At 45.4% G+C, this 26,093-nt stretch overlaps 1 protein-coding gene across 22 annotated transcripts in view; it reads left to right on the forward strand.

Moving 5' to 3' along the window:
* Window positions 1-26,093, forward strand: part of PROK2 (prokineticin 2) — a 227,257-nt gene that overhangs the window by 72,481 nt on the left and 128,683 nt on the right. For 2 of the 22 annotated variants that reach the window (XR_005583102.1, XR_005583100.1), the window contains one exon: window positions 17,992-18,297. The exons of 19 other annotated variants lie outside the window; for them this stretch is intronic. The gene's annotated coding sequence lies outside the window, so the exon portion shown is untranslated. Of the gene's footprint in view, window positions 1-893; window positions 967-17,991; window positions 18,298-26,093 lie in introns of those variants that run through there. One more of the 22 variants, XR_005583103.1, reaches the window with a different exon arrangement.

Below are 26,093 nucleotides of genomic sequence, written 5' to 3' on the forward strand. Positions count from 1 at the left end.
GGATATCCCACAGTGCCTAAGTGACCATTCTGACCAGCAGGAAAACAGACATCCACCCCTCCCCCTGTAAAGCCCCGGGAACTTTGAAACTCCCCTTCTTGTTTTCTTGGCAAATGCTCACTTATCTGTCCAGGTGACAATGCCTGCTCCCTGAAGCAAACGATCCCCCGCTTAGAGCAATGCTGAGCTGCTGGAGCTGATCAGCGTTTGGGGAGAGGAGGTTGTGCAGGGACCCAGGATGCCCCGCGATCAAACCCCTCCCCCCTGCCTTCCCACAAGACCCATCGTCAAAATGGAAAGAGCTGCACTGTGGGATAGCTGCCCTACAGCGCTGCTCTCATCCGGGATGGAAGTGCTGCTAGTGTAAATACTCTCTGACGCCTGAGGAATTAAGTGAGTACACGAACCAGCGCTTTACTTTCACCGGTTCCCTCTCACCGGTGAAACTTACAGTGCAAAAACTCTGCAAGTGTAGACATACCCTGAGACTTTAGCTTATGTGAAGAACTCTGGCTGTGTCTACACTACAGAGTCTTGCAGCACTGTAAGGTCTCCCATGTAGTTGCTCTATGCGGGCGGGAGAGAGCTCTCCCATCGGCATCATTAAACCGCCCCCAATGAGCAGCAGTCGCCATGTTGGTGGGACAGCGTCTCCTGCCAACATAGTGCTGTGCACACCATCTCTTCTGTCAATGAAACTTACGTCCGTCAGCAGGGTGTTTTTTCCGCACCCCTGACCAACGAAGTTTTACTGACAAAAGTGTGAGTGTAGACAAAGCCTCTAACTGTGAAGGGTTAAGTCTTCCTGACCATGAAAAATAAAACCAGCAGGAACAGGAATGTTTTTTTTTGGTTTTGGTTTTTAATTGCTTGCAAAATCTTTGTTTCCTTAGTATCTATCCCATTTCACAGACTGCACCAAGGTCTTTCAAGCACTCGTCTTAAACCATCTCTACCAGAACATGTACCTGGAAAAATTCTGAAGAGCACTGGCCATTTTCTGAACTGTTAATTGCTTTAAATATCATTCTTAACAGGACTGTCACTAGCCATTAATAACAAGGGCAACATTTGGACCTTGAATCTGTTGCAAACTTTAGCTACTTTTATTATGAGTCTTGCAATTTTTATTTAAAGTCCCAGGTTCTGGATTCATGCGTCTGTGTGAAAATCTTGGCTTTCATTTAGAAAAGGGGATCTAAAGTCCGTACCGTTCTCCTGACTTTTAAGCCAGTCTCATGACTGTTGGGGAGGGGAGGATTTTTGAATGCTTGGTGCTGACAATATTGCAATTTGAGGGTTTAGAGTGGTAGCGGCTACTGGTTTTGGTTCAAATTACCTGTCCCTGTGACTTTGTTTCCGGGACAGATACAAAAACAAGAGGGACTTATTTTCCCTTTCCAGCCCAGAAACAGCTAAATCTCAGGCCATAGCCGTTCACATGAGATTTTGGCCCATGATTCTGGACATTTGTTAAAATTGGCAGATCAGACAAAAAATACACCATTTGGGGCTGAAGTCTTGTCTCAGGAGTGGTGATGCAGTAAACTTAGCAGTGCACATGGCATGAATCACACCTGCTATACTAAGACTTTATTTATTTCAATATATAGAAATGTAATTTTTGCAGGAAAAATGGGGGTAAAAAGTTCTGTTTGGTTCTGGTCTAGTTTTCTTTCTCAGAAGGACTTAACACTGTAGATACGCAGAGGCCCAGTGATTACAAGTTATTGTAAAAAAAATTTAAGCACAGCAGGTGTGGAGCATTTTATATGCATTTTCGTGTGTGTATAAAATGTTGTGTCTGTGTTTGGCAAGTCCAATAGTTCAGCAGCTCCATCTCTCACCCTACCCCCCAAAAAAGTCTTTGTCTTCCAGGTCTCTTCCTCAGGGCTCTGGGAGATTAAAGAGCACTACTTACTACAAGAAAATAGAATGATTTATCATCACCAGAAAATGAATGGGGAAAATTCTCCAGCTTGGGACCTAGTCCAGTTCTGTGACCCCTGTTTGCTGGGAAAGCTGGCAGGGTAGCTAGATCCCGTCACACAGTCTTAATATCCCAATTTATATCCACGATCTAAAATGGAAAGCCTGATATCTGGCGTCCAGTGAATTCAAAAGACGGGAACTTCTCCTATCCTTGTTTGTCTTTGACTGGAGCTCTGTTACATTTTCTTCCTTTTGAAATTGCTTTAGAATTCCAGATGCAGCTGGAGTTTTCTGATTTCCCTAAAATGTATTTTTAACATTGTTTTCAACTATATACCCTCTTCCATATCAGACCAAACCCACTTCAGGAAATGTCTTTCTAGGGGTTACTGCCTCTCTCTGTGGGTAAAATTACCGCATTTGGCTTGGTGTCCCACATCTCACTCCAGGCATGCTATAATCCACAGAAGTGTATTGCCTGACCAGTTTTCTTCCTTGATTTAAAAAAAAACAACAGATGCAATATAAAATCTTCTCCTGATCATTTATTAGTGTGTGTTTATTGCTCCTGGATTTAGGACTGTCTCTCTGTATAGTTTTCAGTTGTTTTCTGTCCTTCTAGTCTTTCAGATTTTCCTCGTGTTTATGTTAGCACAATAAACCATCCTCTTATTTACCCTCCTCCCCCATACTTGGCCATGTCAGGAGACTGCTTTCCTCCATCCCTCCTTTCCCTCCCCCCCTCCACCCCCAGCTGGACTTTCTAGCTCGTGTTATTGGTATATGACTCTCTGCCTGTGTTTATTAGTTTGTGGTGTGATAGAGACTGAATTTTTCTTCGCTGTTCACTTCACACCAAAGTTTAGATTCCTCTTGCCATTAAGTACAAGACATAAAACAGGCTGAAGGATGCCACAGTCGCAAAACAATGATCCAGTATAGTTGGCCTATTTCTAGTTCAGTCTTTATGGATCCCTTGGGTTTGTTTTTGTTTTTCTTCTCCTTCAGTCCAAGAACAGTGGTGAGATGACATGCATTAGCTTTCCCATTGCCCCAAGATAATACTGTTTTGTGTGCTTGCTAGGCTACAGGAATTAAAGCTTCTAGTTCTCTAAGGAAAATACTGCCTCTCTGTTCCTACAACCTTTCTGAGACTGCCTGCAAAACTATAGTATGTAAAATATCTAAGCTCTCTACAAGTCCAGGACTAGGGGGTCAGGAGATGTGGGCTTTTTTTATTCCTGGCTCTGACAGATTTTGGGGTAATTTTGACCAAGTCACTTAATTTCTCTTTGCCTCAGTTTGCCCATTTCTAAAATGGAAATAGCACTTCCTTTCCTGTGGGGCTGGTGTGAGGCTTAGTTAATTAAGGTTTGTAAAACACTTCAAATATCATTCTACATCAAGCTCTGGAATTTGCTCCCTACTCTCGATATGAAACGGTCTGAATCTCTTTACCTTTAAGGCATGCTACAAACACTCTCTGTTTGCTAGAGATATGGGGTGGGTGAGTGGGAAGCCATTTAAATATATTCTCTTGCTGTTCAGATTACTGGCTGGTTAAGTTAATTCTCTTGTGGTACTGGGTAGTTACTCTTAGCATGGATCATTGGTTTAAACAGCAGCGAGGATGCCTAGGTCGGGGGATAGGCATCTTATTTAAATCTAAATAAATATAAAATGTGGCCCACTTCTGCCCACAATTTTAATATGGGGTGTGATGTGAGGAGGCTACTTGTTCTAATATACACAGTTCCACCATAATCACAGCTTTTCCTAATGCTGGGGCCACGGCGGTTAAGCCCACTGACTTTGACCAGTAACTGAAATTCGACAGCTTTGACTGAGTTTCACTCTGAGTTTCTGGATTCATTTTAAAATGAAACTCTGAGTTAAACACAGCAGGTGCAAACCCATGTGAACTGAAACATACAAACTAAAAAAGGGTTGTATTGAACCCCTTGAGAATTGAAAGCCAATCTTGCAGGTCTTGTCTGCTTTCTACCTTACCTCTTATGATATTTCAACGGAAAGCTGAACTGTTCAGTTGCTAGGTCACACGATGATGGACCTCGTTGATCTGTTATAAGAACTGTTGAATTATAAAGCTTAACACTGGTAAGGGGTGTGTGTGTTTTAATTTTGGTGCAACCTGGGGAGATGACTTGTCTTGTTTTCAACTGAAGGCAATGTTTGTTTCAAGCCCCATGTTAGTTAACTGTGTAACATTTTACATGTCATTATGATCGGAGATGGCTTTGACTCAGAAGTTCAGATTCATGTGCTGATCTGGGATTTTGGTTCAGGTCCATCTCTAAGTAAAAGTTAGTTGCTTTCTTACTCTTTCAAAGAAGAAGAAAACTGGCCTGCTTCTCACAAGCATTTTGGGCAGAAGAGCTGTTGAAAGCACTTTGGTTGCTGTGGATAATATGAATGAGTTGCTGAAAATAGCAACTATTTTTCCTCTGTCTAAAAGTAGATCCAAGTGGTAGACATCTGGATTTACAGAGGAAAAACGTGTAGCTGATCTTTTCCCCCCAAATCTGGTATTAAATTACTCCTGCTAAAGGCAGGCGTACTGAAGAATTTTCAGTATCTTACATTTTTTCTTCTCCATTTTAATCAGCAAACTCTCACTTCTATATTAATGAGAACATCATGCCAAAAACACTAGGAAAAAAATGTGGTAATGAGTCTAAAAATTAGGTCACAGCTAGATGTTGGTTGTCAAGTCCCAACCATTTTTGACAACAAAATTGGAAGGCAAGACAGTTTCAAGGCTTTTTTTTTTTTTTTAAATGCTGTATTTCTTTCTGCTTCTTCATTTCATATGCAGCTTACTTGGTGAAAGAGAGAGAAATGGAAGCCTGACCTACGCTCCAGGCTGCAAATAACTGTGGGGCCCCAAGTTAGAAAATGTTGGCCTTTAATTTTCAAATATTCAGTCTTGCAAATTTCCAGAGACTTTTCCAGTATTATAGATACCCTAGAACATAGTGCATCTTGTCTCTGATTTAGTGGAATTATATCCCATGGCTCTCTCAGGCTGCAAAATTTAATCTAGGTCTCTTAAGGTTTGGTATAGAACGCATCAGACTAGTTTCTGAGTGCTTGAATGTGTGAGTCCTGAATATAAAACTCTCTGGGGCTTGTTTCCAACCATGTTTTTATGTGCAGTTAAGGAAAGAGAAGGTTGAAAATTTGGAGCCAAATATCTCAGGACCCTGCCTTTTAATGTCATTATGATGTAGTATCAGCCATAGGCCATCACATGAGAGAATGCAGATTGGCTCAAGACAAGACTCCTGCCTGAGATGTCACTTGAAGAACACCTTTGCATACTGAAATTGCTGTGACTGGCCTTTTAGCCTCCTACACAGACTCTTTTCCTCATAAAAAGCTGTACTGGATTGTTTGGAACTGGAATGTAACCCTCTTTCTCCAGCATGAAAGGGTGTGTTCACCATCCTGCGTGATTGCTTCCCCTTTGTATCCCTCCCCAGGCAGTAGGAATAAGGGAGCACATGATGCAGAGGACTTGGGCAGGTCTTCTGCACTGGACTGACTGTCACTGGGCTGTACAGTGGGGTGGGCAATCTTTTTGATCCGAGGGCCACAGCTGGGTGGGGAAATTGTGTGCGGGGCCATAAATGTAGGGCTGGGGGTTTGGGTGTGGGGGGGTGTTTGGGGTGTGGGAAGGGGTACAGTGTGCAGGAAGGGGCTTAGGGCAAGAGGTTGGGGTGGGGGAGGGATAGGGATGCAGGAGGGGGCTCAGGGAAGGGGGTTGAGGGTGCAGGAGGGGTGCGGCAGGGGGCTCAGGGCAGGGGGTTGGGGGGTAAGAGGGGTGCGGGGTCCGGGAGGGGACTCAGGGCAGGGGGCTGGGGTGCGGGGTGTAGGAGGGGTTCAGGGTGCAGGCTCCAGCCTGCTGGTGCCACTTACCTCGAGCGGCTCCAGGGTGGCAGCAGTACACAACGGGGCTAAGGCAGGCTCCCTGCCTGCCCTGGCCCCACGCTGCTCCCGGAAGTGGCCGGCACGTCCGGCAGTGCTCCTGGGGGTAGTGTGGGGCAGGCAGCTCCATGCGCTGCCCTCGCCTGCGGGTACCACCCCCAAAGCTCCTATTGGCCGTGGTTCCCTGTTCCCGGCCAATGGGAGCTGTGGGGGGTGCTGCATGGGGTAGTGCATGGAGCCCTCTGCCTTCCCCTCCCCCCGGGGCTGCAGGGATGTAGTTCCGGCCCCTTCTGGGAGCGGTGCGGGGTCAGGGCATGCAGGGAGCCTGCCTTAGCCCTGCTGCGCCACAGGGCTGGCAATCCCGCTGGCCGGATTGAAAGCCCTGATGGGCCGGATCCGGCCCGCGGGCCGTAGTTTGCCTTCCCCTGCTGTAGAGGATGCGGGCAGACCAGCTCATAAGGCAGCATTAGTGATGGACTGGAGCAGTCCACAAACACCTGGACCCCGTTTGCTGTAGGAGAGAAAGTGCGGTGGCAGCGGCTGTTCTCGGGCGAGGGATGCAGTAAAGAAGCAGATGAAAGGCCTAACGAGGATGCCGCTCCAACAGACTGGATGAGGGTGCACTGTTAAATAACTGAGCCTTCACTTGGCTGGCTAGAGACAGGATTCGCACGGATGGATTTGCTGTGATTGCCTCCTGACAGCACCATTAGCTGCAAAGCTGTGTGTAATGCTAAATAGTTCATTTTTAAAAATATCTTCCATTGGCTTGATTTGGAAAGAATTTCATAAATTGCATTTTCATTATTGATGCATCTATTCATAAATGTTCTGTTTGCCTTCAGAACAAATGGCGACCATTTTACACAAGGCCAAAGTGCAACCTGACAGTCCTTGAGTCAAGTGAATGGTGGATAGACTATCATCCCCTTGGGGCACGTTCTGCAATAACAGGCACTTTCTAGGGGGCCTCGCATACAAATTAGGAACATGGGGAAACTAGCTATTTTCTAGATTGGGAATTGCTGGTGCTCAGCTTTTCTGTATTCATTTGAATCCATACATGGGGGTACTTTGCCCACTGACGGCATGTTTTGCTCTATGCAGTCTATGTTATGGGTACTTTCTGCTCAGGCTGCTGCTGATCAAAAGTTGCTACTACGTGACAGCTGTTGAGTGGCCCCTGTGAAATAGTTTTGGTCTCACTCCACTTCCCTGTTCACCGCCACCAATTGCTGCTGACTAACATCTTTAGTGGCAGTCTCAGAAGAAAGGTCCTGGAGTAGATTGGCTTGGACGATTAACTAGTCACTGTGTGGAGCAGTTGCTGATGTTGTGAAAGGCTATGGGGTGTAGCTGCAGGGGTTAAGGAGGTTAGGCACCCAACTCCCAGACTATACATTTAACAGTTGTCCAGTGCACCAGGATGCAAATATATTATTATTACTAATCAATTGTATAGAGCAGTGTTTCCCAAACTTGGGACCGCTTGTGTAGGGAAAGCCCCTGGCGGGCCAGGCTGATTTGTTTACCTGCCCCGTCCGCAGGTCTGGCCGATCGCAGCTCCCACTGGCTGCGGTTCGCTGCTCCAGGCCAATGGGGGCTGCTGGAAGCGGCAGCCAATACGTTCTTCAGCCCGCGCCGCTTCCAGCAGCTCCCATTGGCCTGGAGCAGCGATCCGCAGCCAGTGGGAGCCGCGATCGACTGGACCTGTGGACGCGGCAGGTAAACAAACCGCCCAGCCCACCAGGGGCTTTCCCTGAACAATCAGCATCCCAAGTTTGGGAAACACTGGTATAGAGCCATATATACAGAATTTACTCAGGAAGCTATGCTCTAAAGTCAGATCCTGCAAAGTGCTGATCATCATGGACACCAACTGAAGTTCACTGGCGATACGAGCACTCAGCAGACGACATTAGACCTTGCAAGAAACAGACCAACAAAGACGGGACACATGCTATTAAAGCAGAATGGGAAGGTTCAGATTAACAACGAGACCTCTGAATTCATTTGTATCAGGACAAGGTGAACGTTTTCTGTGTCTCCTATCAGAAGGTCTTGAATAATGTAATTAGGCAAGGAGGCAAATGATAAACAAAATGATCTTAGCTTTTCAAAAGAACTTGGAGATTTCAGGGGAAGAAAACTTACACCAGGGAGGAAAACGAGGCTCAAAGTCCTTTAAAGGACTTAGGGAAATATAGTGTCACTGGGATAAGATTATATTTTTATCGGACTAATAAAAGTGGGCTCTGCATCTGTCTCCTAGAGTGTGAAAGTTTGAGTCACACAATACTGAGTCCCGGAGAGAATATTGATTGTTAGCCAGACGCTGTGACTGACGGTTCAGCAGCTCCCTTTCCTCCGGTAATTCAAGATGTGCTAGGAAAACCTATTCAAGTCAGAGGGAAGAAGGCACTTAAGTCAAACTCTGACTCCAACTGAGCGAGGCCTCAACGTTTCCCCCCAATAAATATCCTATAGAGTTGGAGCAGAGCCAAAAGCCTGGTCTATCCCATCTTTATAATTATCCCAATTTTGCACTTTGGGGCCCTCTCTAATGTCTGTACCTAACATTTGTTGCCTAAATCCATGTGCAAATTGTGGCAGGGATAAGACAGAGTAATCACAATGTGTAGAGATTATTCTCAAATAAATGACCCCCCCCCAAAGAATGACTGGCGGGCAAGGGATGTACTGTCTGTGTATTTGCACACCCCTAGCACGTCACTTCTTTTTAAAAATAACTTTGATTTATTGCCGGTTAAGAGTCACTTTAGTGATTCTGATGGGTAGGAAATACATGACAGTCTGACCCTGCTGAGAACCTTCAGCATCCGCTGGACTGGCTCCTATTGAAAGTCACTCGCGGGACTCCCACTGGTCCCAGTGAGAGCAGGCTAGGGAAGGCGGTTGACTTCAATGGGACTTGTGGATGTGTGGATGAGCATGTACCACTTGCGGTACATGCTCAGCACCTTAAGGTTTGGACCAGTGCTAGAAAGTGAAACAAGCGGAGGGGCATGTACCTATTTCTGAACACGCCTGTTATGGCAGGGGTGAGACTGAGAAGAGTTGCCAAATAAGAGTCAGGCAGCTGGCCAACTACCACTGTGTGCATGGCAGGTCTACCTGAAAGCCTGCTCATATCATTGTTACCTGGACTTCCGTTTCTCCTGCTTCCCACTCCTTTCTGTCTGGTTAGTCCTTCTGATCCAGCTTGTTATGAACCCAACTCAGTGAGTTCTTGGGACAAAGATTTGTTTGTTACTATATGTTTGTGCAGCACAGTGAGGTCCCGATTGGGTGAAATGGCTATCACATGACCACCTATGATTATTTTACTGACTTTTAATTATAATTGTGTAGTACAATTAATTATCTCAGAAATGCTCACTTACGAATGCTGAGGAGGGGACAAGTGGGCTTCGTCTATGTGTGTGAAAAGAATTTATGCCTGTATCTCTTTTATCACCAGTTCGGCTGTTGCATATTCCTATCTGATCACTTTCCACACGTTTCAACAGGCAGCGTCCTGTAGTTAGTAAATGGAAGCCAGATTGCCAGGCAGCTGTTGTAAATCTGTGGAGTTCCATTAACTCCAGTGGAGCTCCTTCAATTTACTCTGACCTCAGAAGTCAATTGGGAGTCGCTCCAGACTGGGAACTTTTGCACCTGTGGTGAAGTGGGGCTTGCACTAGTGTGAATTACCCTGGTTTGAAACCACAGCGCTTCTACGCCAGGGGCTTTGATAGGTGAGAAAATCCCTTATGTATACAAGCTCTTATGCTCGTGTAATAGATCTGTCTCTGACTCCAGGTCTTTGACCACTTGTCTCTTTATTGCTAACTTTATCCTTCCTTTACGTTTTCTTAAATGCCTTGGGCAAACAGATTTAATTGAACTAAATTTCACTAAAAATACTTTTTTGTTTTTGTTAAATTAATTCGGCTTTCACTCTGTTTCTGCCTTGCCTTCTTTCAGTGATTGCTAACAGGCTGGTCTCCACCACACATGTATAGAATCTATCATTTGTCATGAGTGTGCACCAAAGCATGTAAGGATCAGAGAGCAAACTCTATTTCCTAGCAACCAGAGGAAAGCATCGCAGGTTTTTTCTCTGTCAGCAGGATTGCTCAATTTATGTAACCTACAAAATGTATGTTATCACCACAATAAACCATACATCCTGAGGGTTTATTTACAGCCAGATAATCACAGTGATGTATTCTTGTAGTCCCACCATCTAATATTTCCCTGTTTGGGGCCGGAATCACAGTGAGTTTAAAACCCAGTACAAATGTAGTTAACAGCTTCCCTGACAATAGCACTAATTGCCTAATTATCAAGTAAGATTCACAGATCATTCATCTCATACCATAATAGTAAAACCTAGGTAAAGTCAGATGGACCTGGAGTTCATTTTCAATTTACAAGGCTTTTTAAAAAAAAATGTTTGCACCCATAAAATAAATACAAACAAAGCATTGAAAGCAAGTTGAGATGAGAACGGATAAAAGGAAAGGGACTCTTCAGTAATCGTTAGCTGTTACAAATGGCAAAGATGTAGCTGTGGAAATTTTAAACCTCATTCTACATTGTGTTCTGTGGAAGAAGTCAAAGGAGTACAAGCCACAGTAGCTGGAAGGTCTACACTCCCGAGGTATTGGTAGAGTCAGTTTGCCAACAAATGTTCTTCTCCATCCTGTACTATGTCTCAGAGCCTGTGCAAAGCCAGAAAGTTCTGTTTTTGAGGCATCCAGCAGCCTCTGGTGACCTCTATTTCCAAGTGGTTCAAATTGGTTCCGAAAATTCTGTGCCGTGAAAGACAAGTTGTGCCGTTCATTTACCAGCTCAAATGGTCAACTCAGCAAGCCATTCAAGTGTCAGCTGGAAACAGTCCGAAACAAACCGTCCAGTCTTTCCTACCAGCTTGTCTCCTGAAACATCAGGATCTCTCGTGCAAGCGACATTCCAGTGCTTCTGTTCAGAGGTGCTGGAACAATTTGTATCATGCAGGTGCTGAGAGCCATGGAACCCAATTGTAAACCCTGCTTATGATGGAAACCACTTCAAGCGAGAACTAAAAGAGAACTAGATAAATTCATGGAGGTTAAGTCAAGTCCATTAATGGCTGTTAGCCAGAATGGGTAAGGAATGGTGTCCCTCGCCTCTGTTTGTCAGAGGGTGGAGATGGATGGCAGGAGAGAGATCACTTGATCATTACCTGTTAGGTTCACTCCCTCTGGGGCACCTGGCATTGGCCACTGTCGGTAGACAGGATACTGGGCTGGATGAACCTTTGGTCTGACCCAGTATGGCTGTTCTTATGTTCTTAAGCCAGCGGGTGCTGCAGCACCCCGAGCACTCCTACTTCCAACACTTGGGCTTCTGTGTGAATGGACCTTCCTCTGACTGCAAATGTGAAAAGATGCTGCAGTTCATATAAGACCTGATGCTGAGGTCCCATTAACTCTCCAGTACTTCTGAAATCCCGTGTTTTAAACACAGAAACATACTGTATAAGCTCATGAGTAAATATTGACCCAAAATGGAGCTCTGCTGGGGGTAGCGATCAGGGGAATGGATGCTGCATACACAAGTTGCTGGAGGGAACTGGTGTTTGAACTGTTGTCATCTTCTAGACCACAGAGTGGAACAGCACTACCGCTCAGAACACTCCTGCTCGCACCTTGCTGCCTCCAATGGAGCTGCACTGGCAGCCACAAACAACTATGGGACATTTTAAGGCTAGCGTAGATAGGGCTGGATTACAGAATAGGCCCTGTTGGACCCAGCAAACAGTTGAGTGATACAGTATTTTGTTGGCATAGAGTCTAAGGCCAGAAGGGCCCCCTGTAATCATCTAGTCCAGGGGTTCTCAAACTGGGGGTCAGGTCCCCTCAGGGGGTCACGAGGTTATTACATGGGGGGGTTGCGAGCTGTCAGCCTCCACCCCAGACCCTGCTTTGCCTCCAGCATTTATAATGGTGTTAAATATATTAAAAAGTGTTTATAGTTTATAAGGAGGGTCACACTCGGAGGATTGCTATGTGAAAGGGGTCACCAGCACAAAAGTTTGAGAACCACTGATCTAGTCTGACCTCCTGTGTAACAGAGGCCATAGAACTTCCAGGAATAATTCCTGTTTGTTTTTCAGAAAGATATGCTCTGATTCAGAAAGATATACTCTGACCCAGCAAATAGTCAAGTGATGCGGTGCTTTGTTTTGCTTTGGCTCCAGATCCACATCCAAACTTCCCCCAGACAGTGGGCGTAATCAGATCTGTAGTTCTGGCTCATGCCTATCTCTGGTTTCTGGGAAGCATCTAGTAGTTTGGCACATTGTTATCAATGCTGAGAAAGGAACGATGGCTCGACCAGGGGATCCCAGTGAACAGACGTCTAAGATCATTTCTGGATAAAGAAGGCAGCTGGGCGAGAGGAAGAGAAAGGGCCCTGGCCATGGTAGTGGTCTCTGGGAAAGAAATCACAACTGTCATTACAGGCCAATAATGTTGAGCAGGCAGAAGGGAGAAAGATCATTTCAGGGCAGTAGTCTCTAGATAGGGGACGTGGGATGAGTACAGTTGTGTGGCTTGAGGAACTTCACTTCCATGTTCCAAACCCAATTGGAAAGTTTTCAAAAAGTCCCTGAGTTCTGATCAGGTCTGTTTGGAAACTTTTTCCACATTGACAATGATCCTGCAGCTTGATCCTACAGCCCCTTTGTCTGTATAGAGCTCCATTGAAATCAGTGTGTCGGGTGGGGGGGTGTCAACGCAGGAGCAGAGTACCATCTGCATGGTGTCATTTGCAGGACTGTGAGAGCCAATTAGCTTTTCCTGCAGAAAAGAGCCCCTGGTTGCCCTGGCACATTGGCAAATCACACGTAGCAGATGATTCAATCAACAGATGAACATCAGACAACCTCGGTGAGAGCTGCCGCATCATAAATCGGCTTAACAGCAGATTGAGCTGCAGATTAGTGAGACATTAGAGTACCGTGTGATGCATGATGGCATAAATTGGAAGGCTGAAATAAGCAAGAATTTCCTGGGGTGCTGCTTTATTTATTTTTTTTTAGAAACACCATGCCCATTATAGTCCAAAGGTTTTTAAATAACTCTTCTTACAATTGATCACAATAATGGATATGGAGAGAGGAAAATTAAGGAATACAAAAAATGGCAAAGTGCAGTGAAGGAAACGGCGTTCATGGAAGATTAAATAGAGCAGGAAGGCTATACAGCAGGAGCATGTTGTGAAATTTCATATGGGTTCTTACCTGGGTATGGCAATTGTCTAATCCTGTGATACGATGCGTCAAAGGAAACTACAATCAAATTAAGTTCCCCTCCCAACCCTACTCTCCTTTTGCCAAGTGTTACAATATGTACCTTGCACAGCTGACTACATCTATGAATCTTAATGACTGTGATAATGATGATGTATCAGGAGTGAGCACCACATCAATTTCTCAGGTCTTAGAATAGAAGGCAAGATGGTTGTGCCAGACTGAACCCCAGAGCTGCACTCTCCAATTGCAGCCAGAAGTAATGCATTTGAATTTGATGATGCTACAGAACGCTCCTCAGCAACCAAAGGGGATGGACTCCTCACCTTCAGGATGCATAGAGGAATGTCTCATGTCAGTTAAGCAGCATGGTGAGTTGTGTGTGGTGGTGGGGTTGTTCGTTTTCCAACTTGAAATAGGGGGGCTGTTTTAACATGTATGGCTGCACGATGCATAATGTGGCTACCTGGATGGAGTCAGAACCTCATGAGAATGAGAAACAAACAAGTCTGGCAATGTAAGGTGATGCTTATTATCCTTGGCAAGAGCTGATCCTGACTGAGGTTTTGGCAGCTGAAGGCAGAGAAGCAGAGCGTAGAACCAAACAGAACTGATGTTTGCTTCTGAACATGTCCCGTTGGCTTACTCTTATGGTTTTAAATCATTGGTTAGCAGATTCCGCATTACACTGCTCGTTTATAATGCTGTGGGATTAACTATAAAAAATATTACCAAGGTGCTGTTTCAACAAAGCACTTAAGCTCAAGCATAACTTAGAGCATGTGAGCCGTCCCATTGAATCATTGAGGCTACTCGCCTGTTTCAAGTTAAGCCTGTGCTTAAGTGCTTTGTTGACCTAGGCCCTAACTAACCAAACCATAGGTCTTATGTTACAATTAGATCTGAAATTTGATTCAGCAATAGTCCAATCGCCTTAGAAGTTAATGGTGCAGAATTACAGAAATCATTCCCTGCCCACTAATGACGGGGGAGAACGTTAACTTGGAATGGGCATCTTCAGAATGTCCGGAACCTCTTTCAGCTCTCATGCACCTTGCTGTAATCCAGCAGTAACACCCTCCACTGCAATCATTGTAAAACTGGTGTGCACGAGACTGGGAGCTAGTCCCAGGACTGTGCAGACAACGTTAACATTAAGGGCTAGATTCTTATTTACACTGAGGGTCCTGTACATTGTTCTTAAAGTGGGTGGAAATGTAAGATACAGCCGCCCTGAAGCCTCTCTGTGCTGTCAGAATGCTGGAAAGGAGCTTTAGGCTACGTCTGCACTCAGAGCTAGGGAGTGATTTGCCGGCTCATGTAGGCATACTCATGCTAGTGCTCATCAAGCGAACGCAAGTATAAATAGCAGTGGAGCCATATTAGTACAGGTGGCAACAGCGGAGGCTTGGCTGTAGGGTGACCAGAAGTCCCAATTTTTGTAGGGACAGTCCTGATATTTGGGGCTTTGTCTTATATAGGTGCCTATTACCCCCCCCCCCCCCACCCGTGTCCCAATTTTTCATGCTTGCTGTCTGGTCACTCTCCTTGGCTGAGCCATGCAGAATACAAACCCATCTGAAACTGGTGGGTATGCCCTGGGCACAACTCGGCTTGCGCTTGCTTGATGAGAGCGAGTGCGAGTATGCGTGTGAGCGCAGGGGAGGAACATCCCTACCTCGCAGGGTAGACGTAGCTTTAGTGTAAATGGCAACCTGGATGTAAATAATCTGCTTCATAATGAATGCATTTACTGTGCACTCTCCAGCAGCTCTCATCTGCCGGTCAGATTGCTCTTTGTATCTTATTTTGGAACCCAGTACTGGGTGTGCAAATGGTCCTGTTTCTCAAATTAGGATTTGCGGCCCTCTTCCCCCACTCCCTGAGCCTGCAAGGCCTGTTTGGTGAAATCTGCCCACCACCTTTGGCATTTTGTCTGCATGCTACAGAAATGAGAGGTCTGATCTGGCATTGTTTCCAGCGTGACCCACTCTGAGGAAGGCATCCAGCTGGGAGTAAAAGGAAAGAGAAATAACCGTTGAGAAGAGAAGATGAAAGAGAAGAGATGATCTAAGGGAGTGGTGCTGGGGAAAGGGGGACTGTGTGTGATCAATGTGGAGTTAAAGGATTACAAGATAGCAAGCACCTGTTTTTCCTCTGTCTTCACCCTTTCACAATATAACCACTCCCGTTTCCAGCCCTGCACTGAACAGTAAATTCTCCAGAATGACTCACTTCAACATATCTACATACATGTGCAAGAATTTTGAAATATTCTGAATGTGTTGGAATGCGTATGATAAAACTGTAACAAACCGATCTAAATCTCTTCCAGGAGGGCAGGAAAGTAACCTGGTTGAAATTAACACTATGTCGAGGAAAGGCTGGATGGAATGGAAACCTCATTGAATAGCTATAAATTGGACAGCTTCACAGGTCAGATAGAAACCAGATGGAAGAAGTCAAGAAAAGGAAACCTGGTTTGGCTTAAATGCTTTGGCAGGGTGAAAAGGCCTCCCTCTTCTCTGGAAAAGGAAAGCCTTAAACTAGGGCATCTATTCAGCAACAACAAATGCAGCTGAGATCATCACCAAACGTGCATAATCTACTGAAAACCATTGTGCCAGCCAGAGTGACCTTGGTTGATGACATCATACCAGACATCATCAGAATGAAGTTCCCAGATCTGTGAATCCATACATCTCTGGGGTGGTCCCGTGGGCAATTCCAGGAAAGGTCATGGTGTGCACTCCCTTGTGCATCGATGGAGAGTTTGAAAACATGGTGTGCTGAGGCGGTGTGTGTGACAGGTTCCCCCTGGGGTGTCACCTGGAACTGGGGTACCACTGAGCCCTCTGACCCACCAGCCAGGGCTCCTTCTCATACTGTGCTGCTATGACAAGCTGCAAAGCCTTCCAGGCTTGCACTTTCACCAGCGTTCACACAGGTAGGGACACACCCAGCTGCAGTTACACGCAGGCTCTCTAACCACCAGCCTCCCAGTCTAGGACTCCAGAACAGTACCGTCCTGCCCTGGTCAAATCTGGTCAATATAATACCCGGTCTGCCTCTTCTTCAGTGAGAAGAGAACCATGTACACTTGTGGTAGCCAAGCTGAGATTTTCCCTAGACACCTTAGTTGAACACACACTAGTTTGGATTAAAACACAAAATAAGTTTATTAACTACAGAAGGGTAAATTTTAAGTGATTCTAAGTGACAGCAAACAGATCAAAGCAGATTACCTAGTAAATAAACAAAAATGCAAACTCATTTTAAAGTAGGATATGAATTAGCAAATTCTCACCCTGTGTGATAAATAGGCTGGCAGATTCTTAAGGCACATGCTGTCTTTGCTTTGCAGCTTGGGCTTCCCAGGTTTTCATATACAGGCTAGAAATCCCTTTACCCTGGGACCATCACTTCCCCCAGGTCAGTCTTTGTTCCTCAGGTATTTTCAAGTATATTGTTGTAGGGAGAGTGAGGTACCATCATGATGTCATTGTCCCCCCTTCTATATCTTCTTCCCAATTGCTGGAAAGCTCTTTTGCTGTGACCTGGGTCAAACAGTTCCCAGTGTGTAGTGCTATCTCTGAGAGGTTTCTATCGTACACAGTTCCTGAGGTAATCCGTGTGCTCGTGTGTATTTCCTCAATAAGCCCTTAACATTGTTTGGCCTTTTCACTCTTGTACCTGAAAGGCTGCTTGTGGGTGTTTTCCACCTCACAACATGTTTCAGTAACACATACACAGCCAAACTTCATAACTTCACAGACGATAGCACATACAGTCCAATGAGATCCAATGTCTAGCAGATCAAAACTTATAGAATGATGTCTCAGAAGGCATACTTTGTACAAAACAGATCCTAATTATACGATGATGGTGCATAAGGGCGTGCCAGGACGTCACAGTGTGTGTGGGGAGGTGGGGAGGCAGTGTGGTCCATCCTGACGATATGGCCAATAACCATGCAACTCTACTTCTGAATGAAGCCGGATCTCTCAGATTATGGTGTTTGGCATTGAGATGATGGTAGCTCAGAGACATGGTCTTTTACTACAGCAGAAGCAGGGCACAGTGGGGATTCTGCTACATGATCAAATTGAAACTCAGTAGATAACAGAATAAACCAGAACACTCGGTCTTATTCAGAGAGTTAAGTTATACAAATAACAACAGAGAGGCCATGCTGGCAAAAGGAAAAAGAGCAGATGAACAAATTCATTCAAAATACCCTGCGAACTAAAGAGCCCAGTGTCCCTGGAAGGGAAGCAGGAACATGTGGTGTGCTGTGAACAAGAGGTGTAGAGGTGTGATTCACCTTTTCAGGTTAAATAATTTCCCTCCTACAACGATGGAATGACATTGGTGTAGGGCCAGTGCACGTGGAATCTGTGCAGTCCATGCACCCGGTGCTGGGGCACAATGGCCTCTTGTATATGCAATCGTGCCCGTTCACCTGGATGCACAGTATCTTTGCTCCACTGGCTGAGCTAAAGGAGTTAATCCAGGGGGTGTGGATTCATAGCCTCTCCATGGCATGTAACTCCATGTACCCCATTCTGGCATCTCCTCCAGGCAGCACAGAGAGGGTTTGGAGGCAGGATGGCACCAGTGGGTTGGCAACTTGGCAGATCCATTGGTTTAAATCCTCACATAGGGCCAGGCTAATTCAGAGTAAAGTTGAACAGTGGCGAGGAGAAGGGATTTTTAGTCAAGATCCCTTGAATTCTTTGTTTTTTGTTGTTAATATCTAGTCAGCGAAGTGACTAATTAAGGATTCAACAACCCTGCTCATTTTAATACAGGTGTGAGAACTTGCCATCTCTACATGCTCTGAGACCGAGACCCTTCCCCCAAGACTTTTGCCAAACAAACCAGGGAAGACCAGACTTGACATTCCAGTTATTTCTGAGGTTAAAAACAAGCAAAGAAACTCGGAAAGGTTCTTTTCTACACATCATAAAGAACTGAAACAACGGCACAATCCCAAACTGCGGGTCACCGTTAGTTCATGTTTGTAAATTGCTTTAAATCCTCAGACGGAAGGTGCCATAGAAGTACAAGGGATTCTATTGTTCATCTTCCAGGTTTTCCCTTGTTCTTTTGTTTTCCTACCTTAGGCTTCAATCCTGCAAAGAGAATCACCTGGGCAGATCCCTGTGCCCCTGCAGTCCCCCACTGAAGCCATGGGAGCCTCACTCAAGCACATGGAGGCTCTGTATGGGCACAGCAATCAAAGCACATGGGTCTCTTGCGCGTGAAAGAACTCGCTTCCTTAAGACAATGAAGGGAAAAGTACAAGAGGTTTGCTGCAATCAATACTGACCTCCAGCTTTATCATAAAGGTTTATTACCATGTAAATCTAGCCCTTTTTTTCCCCTTGCCTTTTTTTGGTTGGTCAGCTGTCCACTTATGCCAGCATCAAGACTAGCTCATCTTACAAGTGCAAAATACGTTGTTTAAAATTCTTCCCATGCCACTTCTTGAGAAAACCCGTTCCCTTTTTCTTTTAAACAAACTCCAGAACATCAAGTGTACAGTTTTTATCCCCTCCACCCAGACACATTAAATTAAAGAACAATAGAACAGCCATTTGGCTCAACCCATTTGATAAATGCTCTGGGATTATTCATTATTATTTTTTATATTTTTTAAATTTTAGTGGCTTTTATATTGTCCAGCTGCCCAAGCTATAATGGGTGCTTAAATTATGCCAAATGGTGAATCTGTGCAGATAGCATTTTCTGCCCCTCTCTCTCTTCCCCTCCCCCCCCCCCATTTTTTAAATAACGTTGAGCAATTTTAGTATGTAACAGTGCTACAGGGGCTTAGGGATTGTTGAAACAGTTGCAACAAATTAAATTTACTACAGCACTGAAACAGTGTGTGTTGCTTGGCCTGAGCACAGAATTTGCCACACGGCCAGGTTCCTTTCCAACCCCTCTGAGCTCAGTCATTGGAATGAGTCTCTGAGTGGTTCAGCTCAACTGGAGATGATCGGTTACTGTTAGTGCGTAGGGCTAGTGGGTTGGGTTTTTTTCCCCCTGCCTGTCTGCGTGTTTTTGTTTTGGGTTTTGTTTTGGTTTTTTGCTTTGTTTTTTATGTGCCTCTTTTGTTTAGGCTGAGTAATCCTCTCAGCTGGGAGCCATGAGAGCGAGGCAGGCGCAGTGCCTTGAGACTGATTTATGCACAAAGATTTTAGGGACAATCATATTTTAAATAAGACTAATCAAGCAGACTCTTTGTGAGAGCCCAACATAAATAAATACATTTTAAAAAAACCCTTCAGCATGCTGCAGTTTCAACTGGGTAAAAGCAACAGGACTAGCTTTCTCTCATGACCCTGTAGGCTACCCCAAAAAGATACACCACATTTTCTCCTGCACCTGAGCTCAGTGGGGCAGGACGAAAGAAGGTGCTGAAAGCAGATGGATTTTGGGGAGGAGTCCTGGTCACGGTCTACCTACACCTGGGCCAGAGATGGAGAGGAAGGAAAGGTGGCTTGAAGATACTTCTTGTGTTCCTGGAATTCTGAGGCCATGCAGGGGCCTGGTGTGGGTCAGAGCAGCCTGGACGCTGCTGTAACTTCTGCTTTGCTTGCCAGAGCCTCCTATGCACCTTGGGAAGAGATGATGAATAGCCATAGTTCAGTGCACTTTGACCACACCTTGATCTATCCCATTGCAATGAAAAATTGGCAGTTTCTTATATTTACAGTGAGGCCAAATCATCCTCTATCTAAAATCTCATAGACTTTAAGGTCAGAAGGGACCATCGTGATCATCCAGTCTGATCTCCTGCACATCTCTCCCCACGCCTCTGCTCTTGCCCTCAGATGCACATATGTGCACACAACCTGCAAGCCTGGAGGGCTTGGGAAATGGGACTTACGTTTCTGGGACACGGGTTTGCAAAAAATCAAATCACCCATTATGTAAGGTACATCAGAGCAAGAATTTCAGGGAGATGTGGCCCTAACAGCACCCCCCCATCCCATCCCATGAGCAGCCTGTGAATTGGAATCCTTCATGGAGTTTCCCCGGTGGCATGGTCCTTTAAGAAAGTCCCCATATCCTCCAAGGAGGAAAGAATCAGTGATGGCGGCATTCACCAGCAGTGCCTGGACTCTTTAAAGCCGGAGTAGTCAATAGGCAGACCACAGGCCAAATCCAGACTGGCAGACACTTTTGAATGGACCCTGAATTATTTTTATTTACTTATTAACATTTTTGGGTTTTTTATTATTTTGTCTGGAGTCTGGACCTCGACCAAGAAATTTGGACCTTGACAAAAAATAATTGACTACCCCAATCTAGTCTATTATTTCACTGAACGTTCTGCTCCAAACTCTGAATAATGAATACCATCCATGTGCTTTCACATTTGTAAGCAACATATAACCTAAAATCTCCTATTCTGATATTAGGATTCTTCTAGGTAAGTAGAGTTTTGGCTGAAAGGAGCACAGGGTGAAATAGACAAGAGCAGAGTTGAAACGTGCAATACAAAAGTGCGGAAGGTTTTCTAGCTTAAGGCATGCAGGAAAGTTAACTTTTTAAAAGCCCGGCAGGGTATTTCAGATGGTTATTTTCTCCCTGCTTTGCACAATACAATATAGCGTGAACTCTAATAGTGGTACACTTCATTATATTGTTCATCCAACTTGTCTTTCCCCATGACTCTTTTGTTGTGGATGGGAGTTTGTAAGGATTTTGTCTAACCTCTCTTTTCTGGAACATTAAGCGTTCGGTGAGAAAGGAAAAATGTACAAAGAAAATTGGTGATGTAGGTTCTCATTGGATAGCCCAAAGCCCTTAAAAGTCTCTGGCAAGGCAAAAATACTGTGAAAGCAGTTACCGATTTGATGAGAAGTTCAGGATTTAACCTTACAGAACCAATTGAGGTTTGCTGTCTGAGAGCAGCATTAGCATTAGGTCTCTCCGTGTTGTATTTGGCTAAGGAATAACCAAAGCCATTCTCTTGAGGAGTTGTACCTGAAATTGAACTAGCACCAGATCATGAGGCTGAGCTCTGGCCCGGGGTTAGGGGATAGTGCATTGTGCTGCCAGGCCGGATGTGGGAGTCTTGACTCCTAAGTCCATGTCTCAGTCTGTCGGCCAGCAGGGACTAGGAGCCGTTGGGTATGTCACTTAACTTCTCTGTGCTCAGGGTTCCCCATCTGTACAAAGGGGATAATAAGAGTTCCCCACCCAACAGAAAAGCGCGCTGAGCCTTGGATGGGAGCTGCTAAAAAGCGATTAGAGTTATTCCTATAAAACCACGAAGGTGGCATCTCAACTGCGAAACACACCTGCAAGCAAACTGCTTTGGGGACTTAGAATTGCTGCTGCCAGCATGACATGAAGTGTCATACAGTTCTCTGATGCCACCGTCCCTAACACAGGGATCGCCCCACATCTCACCCCTACCCCGCTTACTGCCACCCCCGCCCCTGAACCCCCTTCCTTCCAGCACTGCAGCTGCCTCTTACCACCTCATCCCTAGCTCTACCCAGACGTCAGGTTTGATCTAACTCTAGAGAACCTACCCCTTTTGCTTGCTGGCCCTTCTCTGTCACCAGTTCTGAAACTCTGGTTCCTACTGCCCCAAACAATATTTAGATTCAGCGTTCAAAGCCTAAGAAAGGCAGCGTAATTTGGGGACTTTGAACAATGTGGGTTTGTTCCATTGTGTCGTCTATAACCATTGCCTCAAGTTTCTCTTCCGCTGCTACTTCCACACTCTGCACTCCAGTAAAACTGCTCTCACCAAGCTGTCCCATGACATCTTCCTGGCCAGATCTGAGGGCTTCTCTCCCATCCACATCCTCCTGGATGTGCCTGCTGTTGGTGACCCAGTCAATCATACCTTTCCTCTTAACATTTTTTTCACTCTGAGTTTCACAATACTGCCCTCTCCTGAGTCTCTGCTTCTCTCCTTGGGAGTCCTCCACCTCTTTTCTTCCACTGTTTTACTCTTTCTCCTTCCATTTGGGAGTTTGTCTCTCACTCGTCCTCTAGAATGCAGCTCTCCGGGGAAGGGTCTGTACTTCTTTTATAGTTGGAAAGCGATGTACACATTGTAAGCACTAGTGGAAAAGACGACTTTTAGAGTGAATCTAGGGAAAGAATTTTGGGCCAGAACATCAAGGGACTTATGTAGATTTATGCCAGCTGAAGTCACTGCATCTATACTAATGTACACCCGCTAAGTATCAGGCTCTTAAATCCCTTCTACTCCGCTGCTGGCACTAGTTATTAATACTAGTGTACAATGGAGCAGCAGGAACCAGAGGGAGACGCTGCATTTGAATCCCCCCTGTCTTTGTGCATTTGATTATGAAGAGGAGAGAGGCTGCGGATCCAGTAGGACCTGGGAAATAATTAGACACCAAGGTTTCACATGTTTATATGCAAGCATTGACAAATGAATCATCGCTCAAGAGCTGTCGATTCTTTCCGAACCTAATTTATCTTGCCACTGTATCTCATTGGTTTTTATTTCTTGTTCTTCTTGTTAATGAGAGGCCTGTGGAACTCTGGATGTCTGATCAGTATTTTGGTAGATTTGGTTTGAGAAGCTTTTCTGATTGCCATGGTAACTACTTCCACTGTTGCAGAAGGATAATTTTCCAGACAAGAGATTTGTGGGCTCGCTGTGCCAGGAGGAATGACAGCCTGGCTTGAGATAATGCTAAAATATTAACAGCTTTGGTGCCCCATGGATGCCCTCACTTTATTTCTAGGTAATGGCACCCACCTGGCCTAATCTACTGAATGCTCACTTGTGACACTGAATTTTCCCAAGGTACAGCAGGCACCATGTGCAGCTCTGTGTGTTTTTTTTTTCCCCCATCTGTAATCTGTTGCATTGGTGGGACTCATTGAAAGAGGAAACGGTCAATGCTGAGTTAGGATCCTTTAGCTGCTGATCATCGTCTTAATTATCCTTGCTTCACACCAGAGATGAGTTGCCTAACTCACGTGAATTAGAGGTGGAAAAGATCTGTTGGTTCACCCCCTGCAGATCTAGTCCATCCTCCTGTAGTGCAGTATTGTTCTCGATAGAACAGTATTATAATAAACTGGCTAGTGTGGTGGTGTTCCACTGCCCCCTACTGGGTGGAATCAGAACTGCTCAGGTGTGTGTCAAAGGCCTTATACTGCTAAGAGAGATTCATCTTCAGCTTGTGCTTTTGGAGCAGGAGGATATGGGTGTCATCCCCATGGCTGCCCATATTGTTCCAAATGGCCACATGGTGCAGCATAGTGACAAGTAAAGTCCTAGCTTGCCACTGATTTGTTGGAGTATTTTTCTAGTGCTTTGTCCAGTTTAGTTTTCAATTTTCCCAGGGATGGAGCTTTCACCTGAGTAGAATATTAGCGGATTCTTGTGGGAACCTCCAAGTCAAAATGAAAAATGCTGAACACCCACTGCAGTGTCTTTCTCTGAGCCTGAATCTTCAGTGAATATTTTCTTCCTGGGCCACAGGTGCCAACTTTCTCATTCCTTGGGGTGCTCAACCCCCAGCTCTGCCCCAGGCCCCGCCCCTACTACAGCGTGTCCCTCAAGGCCCCACCCTGCCTCTTCCCACCCCCGTTCTGCGTCTTTCTGCCCCCTCCCCCGAGTGCACCCCACCCTCGCTCCATCCCCTCCCTCCAAGCACCTCCTGCCTGCTGCTGAACAGCTGATTGCAGTGGGCAGGAGGCGCTGGGAGGGAGGGGAAGGAGCTGATTGGCAGGGCCTGCCAGCGGGCAGGAGGTGTTGGGACAGAGAGGGAGGAGCTGATTGGGGGCTGCTGGTGGGTGCTGAGCACCCACTATTTTTTTCCTGTGGGTGCTCCAGGGCTGGAGCACTCACGGGGTCAGCGTCTATGTCCTGGGCCATCCCCTTCCTTTCCATTGCTGAAGCATCATTCTGCAGGTCCACATTGGACTGTACATTCCCAATACAAGGCTATCTTGTGCTTTTTAAAGGACCCCAAAGCCTTTTGGTTTACTGTTTTAATACACTGACAAATGAAATGCAGCCACTTCTGGGTGAAAGCTAGCAATTTAGAGCAGTCACTCGAAATGGCAAGTGGAATTTCACCACGAGACTGAGAGGAGAACACTCTTCTTTTGGTGAAAAGCGCTACGGGAACCTTAATACTGCTAATGGCCAGGGCTTATGTTTGTTTTACATGTCACCCTGAAGAGAGCACTTCCCCCTAACACCATGCTGAGGCATTGGACTAGTATTGATCTTTGAGAGGAAAGTGTCAGTTAATGAATTGCCACTATCACTTTCTACAGCATCCTGAGTTTCCCGTAGATAGTTGTTCTGTTTTTTGTTCCATGCAAATTCCCATGGTAACTGAGGAGTTTGGTCTTCCATCTAAGCATTAACTACAGCTGTAACCTCAGTGGAACCTGTTTGCTGGTAGAATCTGAGATCTAACAAGACCGTGGTGGGAGTTCCGAGAAGAAAATTTCCATAAAGGCTTTCAAGCACCTGAGTACCTAAATCTTTCCAAATTTGTTGGGCTCATATCAAGCTAGCTCAAGATTTTGTTAAAATGGCAAATTAGGAGTTAAAGATTTAGGGGAATATACATTTCTCCATCCTGCCACTGCATATCTGAGGGTGTGCAGCCCTTCTGCTACAATTAGGCTTGTGCTCTGAGTTACTGACAGGATAAAAGTGAGGCAATCCAGCCTGCTAACCCATGTGTTGCAGAGTTATAATAAATGCAGGGAGGACACCTCTGAACTGGCAGATTGTAACAGTGATAAATGCATCCAAATCCCCATCGGGACAAATGCAGGCATGAAGTCAGAGCATTGGCTTCCAAGCCATGCCACAGTATGTGGAAAAAACAAATTATTCTTCTCCATAACCATGTTTAAGGCAACACATCTGGCAGAAACGCATTAACGTTAATGTCCGACCCCAAACTGGAAAGCATTATTCCTCCTTGTGTTAGAATCACTAGCTTAATGGTCAGCACATATTTGAATGAAAATGATCTCCAGAGCTGAAAGTTCTTGAATGAGTCACCAAAATTTCATGTGCTGCAGAACTCAGACATTTCACTTGTGCAGTGTACAAAGATGTAGTTTATGGGCAGAATGAGAAGCCTTCATTATGAACTTTTCAGCTATCATGAAATCACTTCTGCCTCAAGGACCCAATACACCTTCAGTGACTAGATTCTTTTCACCCCTTTTTCTTTCGACTGAGACCAACGCCGCCACACATTTCAGATCTGGGTTTCAAAATCTGCCTGGTGCAAGAGTGTTTTGGGTCAGAAGCCGGTGGATTTTTAAGACTAGAAGGAACCACAATGATCAGCTGGTCTAACTTTCTGTATAATGTGACCCATTGAATTTCACTCACTTTTTGACCCACTTGTGGCTTAACCCGTAATAAAGATATTGGCCATTTGCAAAGTTTACATCCATGTCTGGATTTCAAACACCCCAGAGTTCAGGTGTGTTCAGATTTGGGATTTTGGCTAAGACCCTTCAAGTTTTTATTCTCCTTTGAGATTGTTATGGATGCGTATAGGATTCTCTCATTATCCTCGAATTGACTTGAAAGACCATAATGGCTTCATCGATCGGTACATTCCTAACTCATAATCACGGGAATGAGACACCCATAATAACCCTTCATTGCAACAACGAGGAGTCCGGTGGCACCTTGAAGACTAACAGATTTATTTGGGCATAAGCTTTCATGGGTAAAAACCCCACTTCTTCAGATGCACCTATTAACCACAGCGAAGTAGATGGGTTCCAGTCCAAGTTACAGTAGAGCTTGGTCTCTAGCTCCTTCCCTTCCTGCCGCCCCCCACCATCCCCTCCACCAAGTCAGCTAGGCTTGGCTTAAAGCACCTCCAAAAGGGGTAGATGGATGGTAGGT

Source organism: Mauremys reevesii, linkage group 7 (genome assembly GCF_016161935.1).
Source record: "Mauremys reevesii isolate NIE-2019 linkage group 7, ASM1616193v1, whole genome shotgun sequence".
NCBI lineage: Eukaryota > Metazoa > Chordata > Testudines > Geoemydidae > Mauremys > Mauremys reevesii.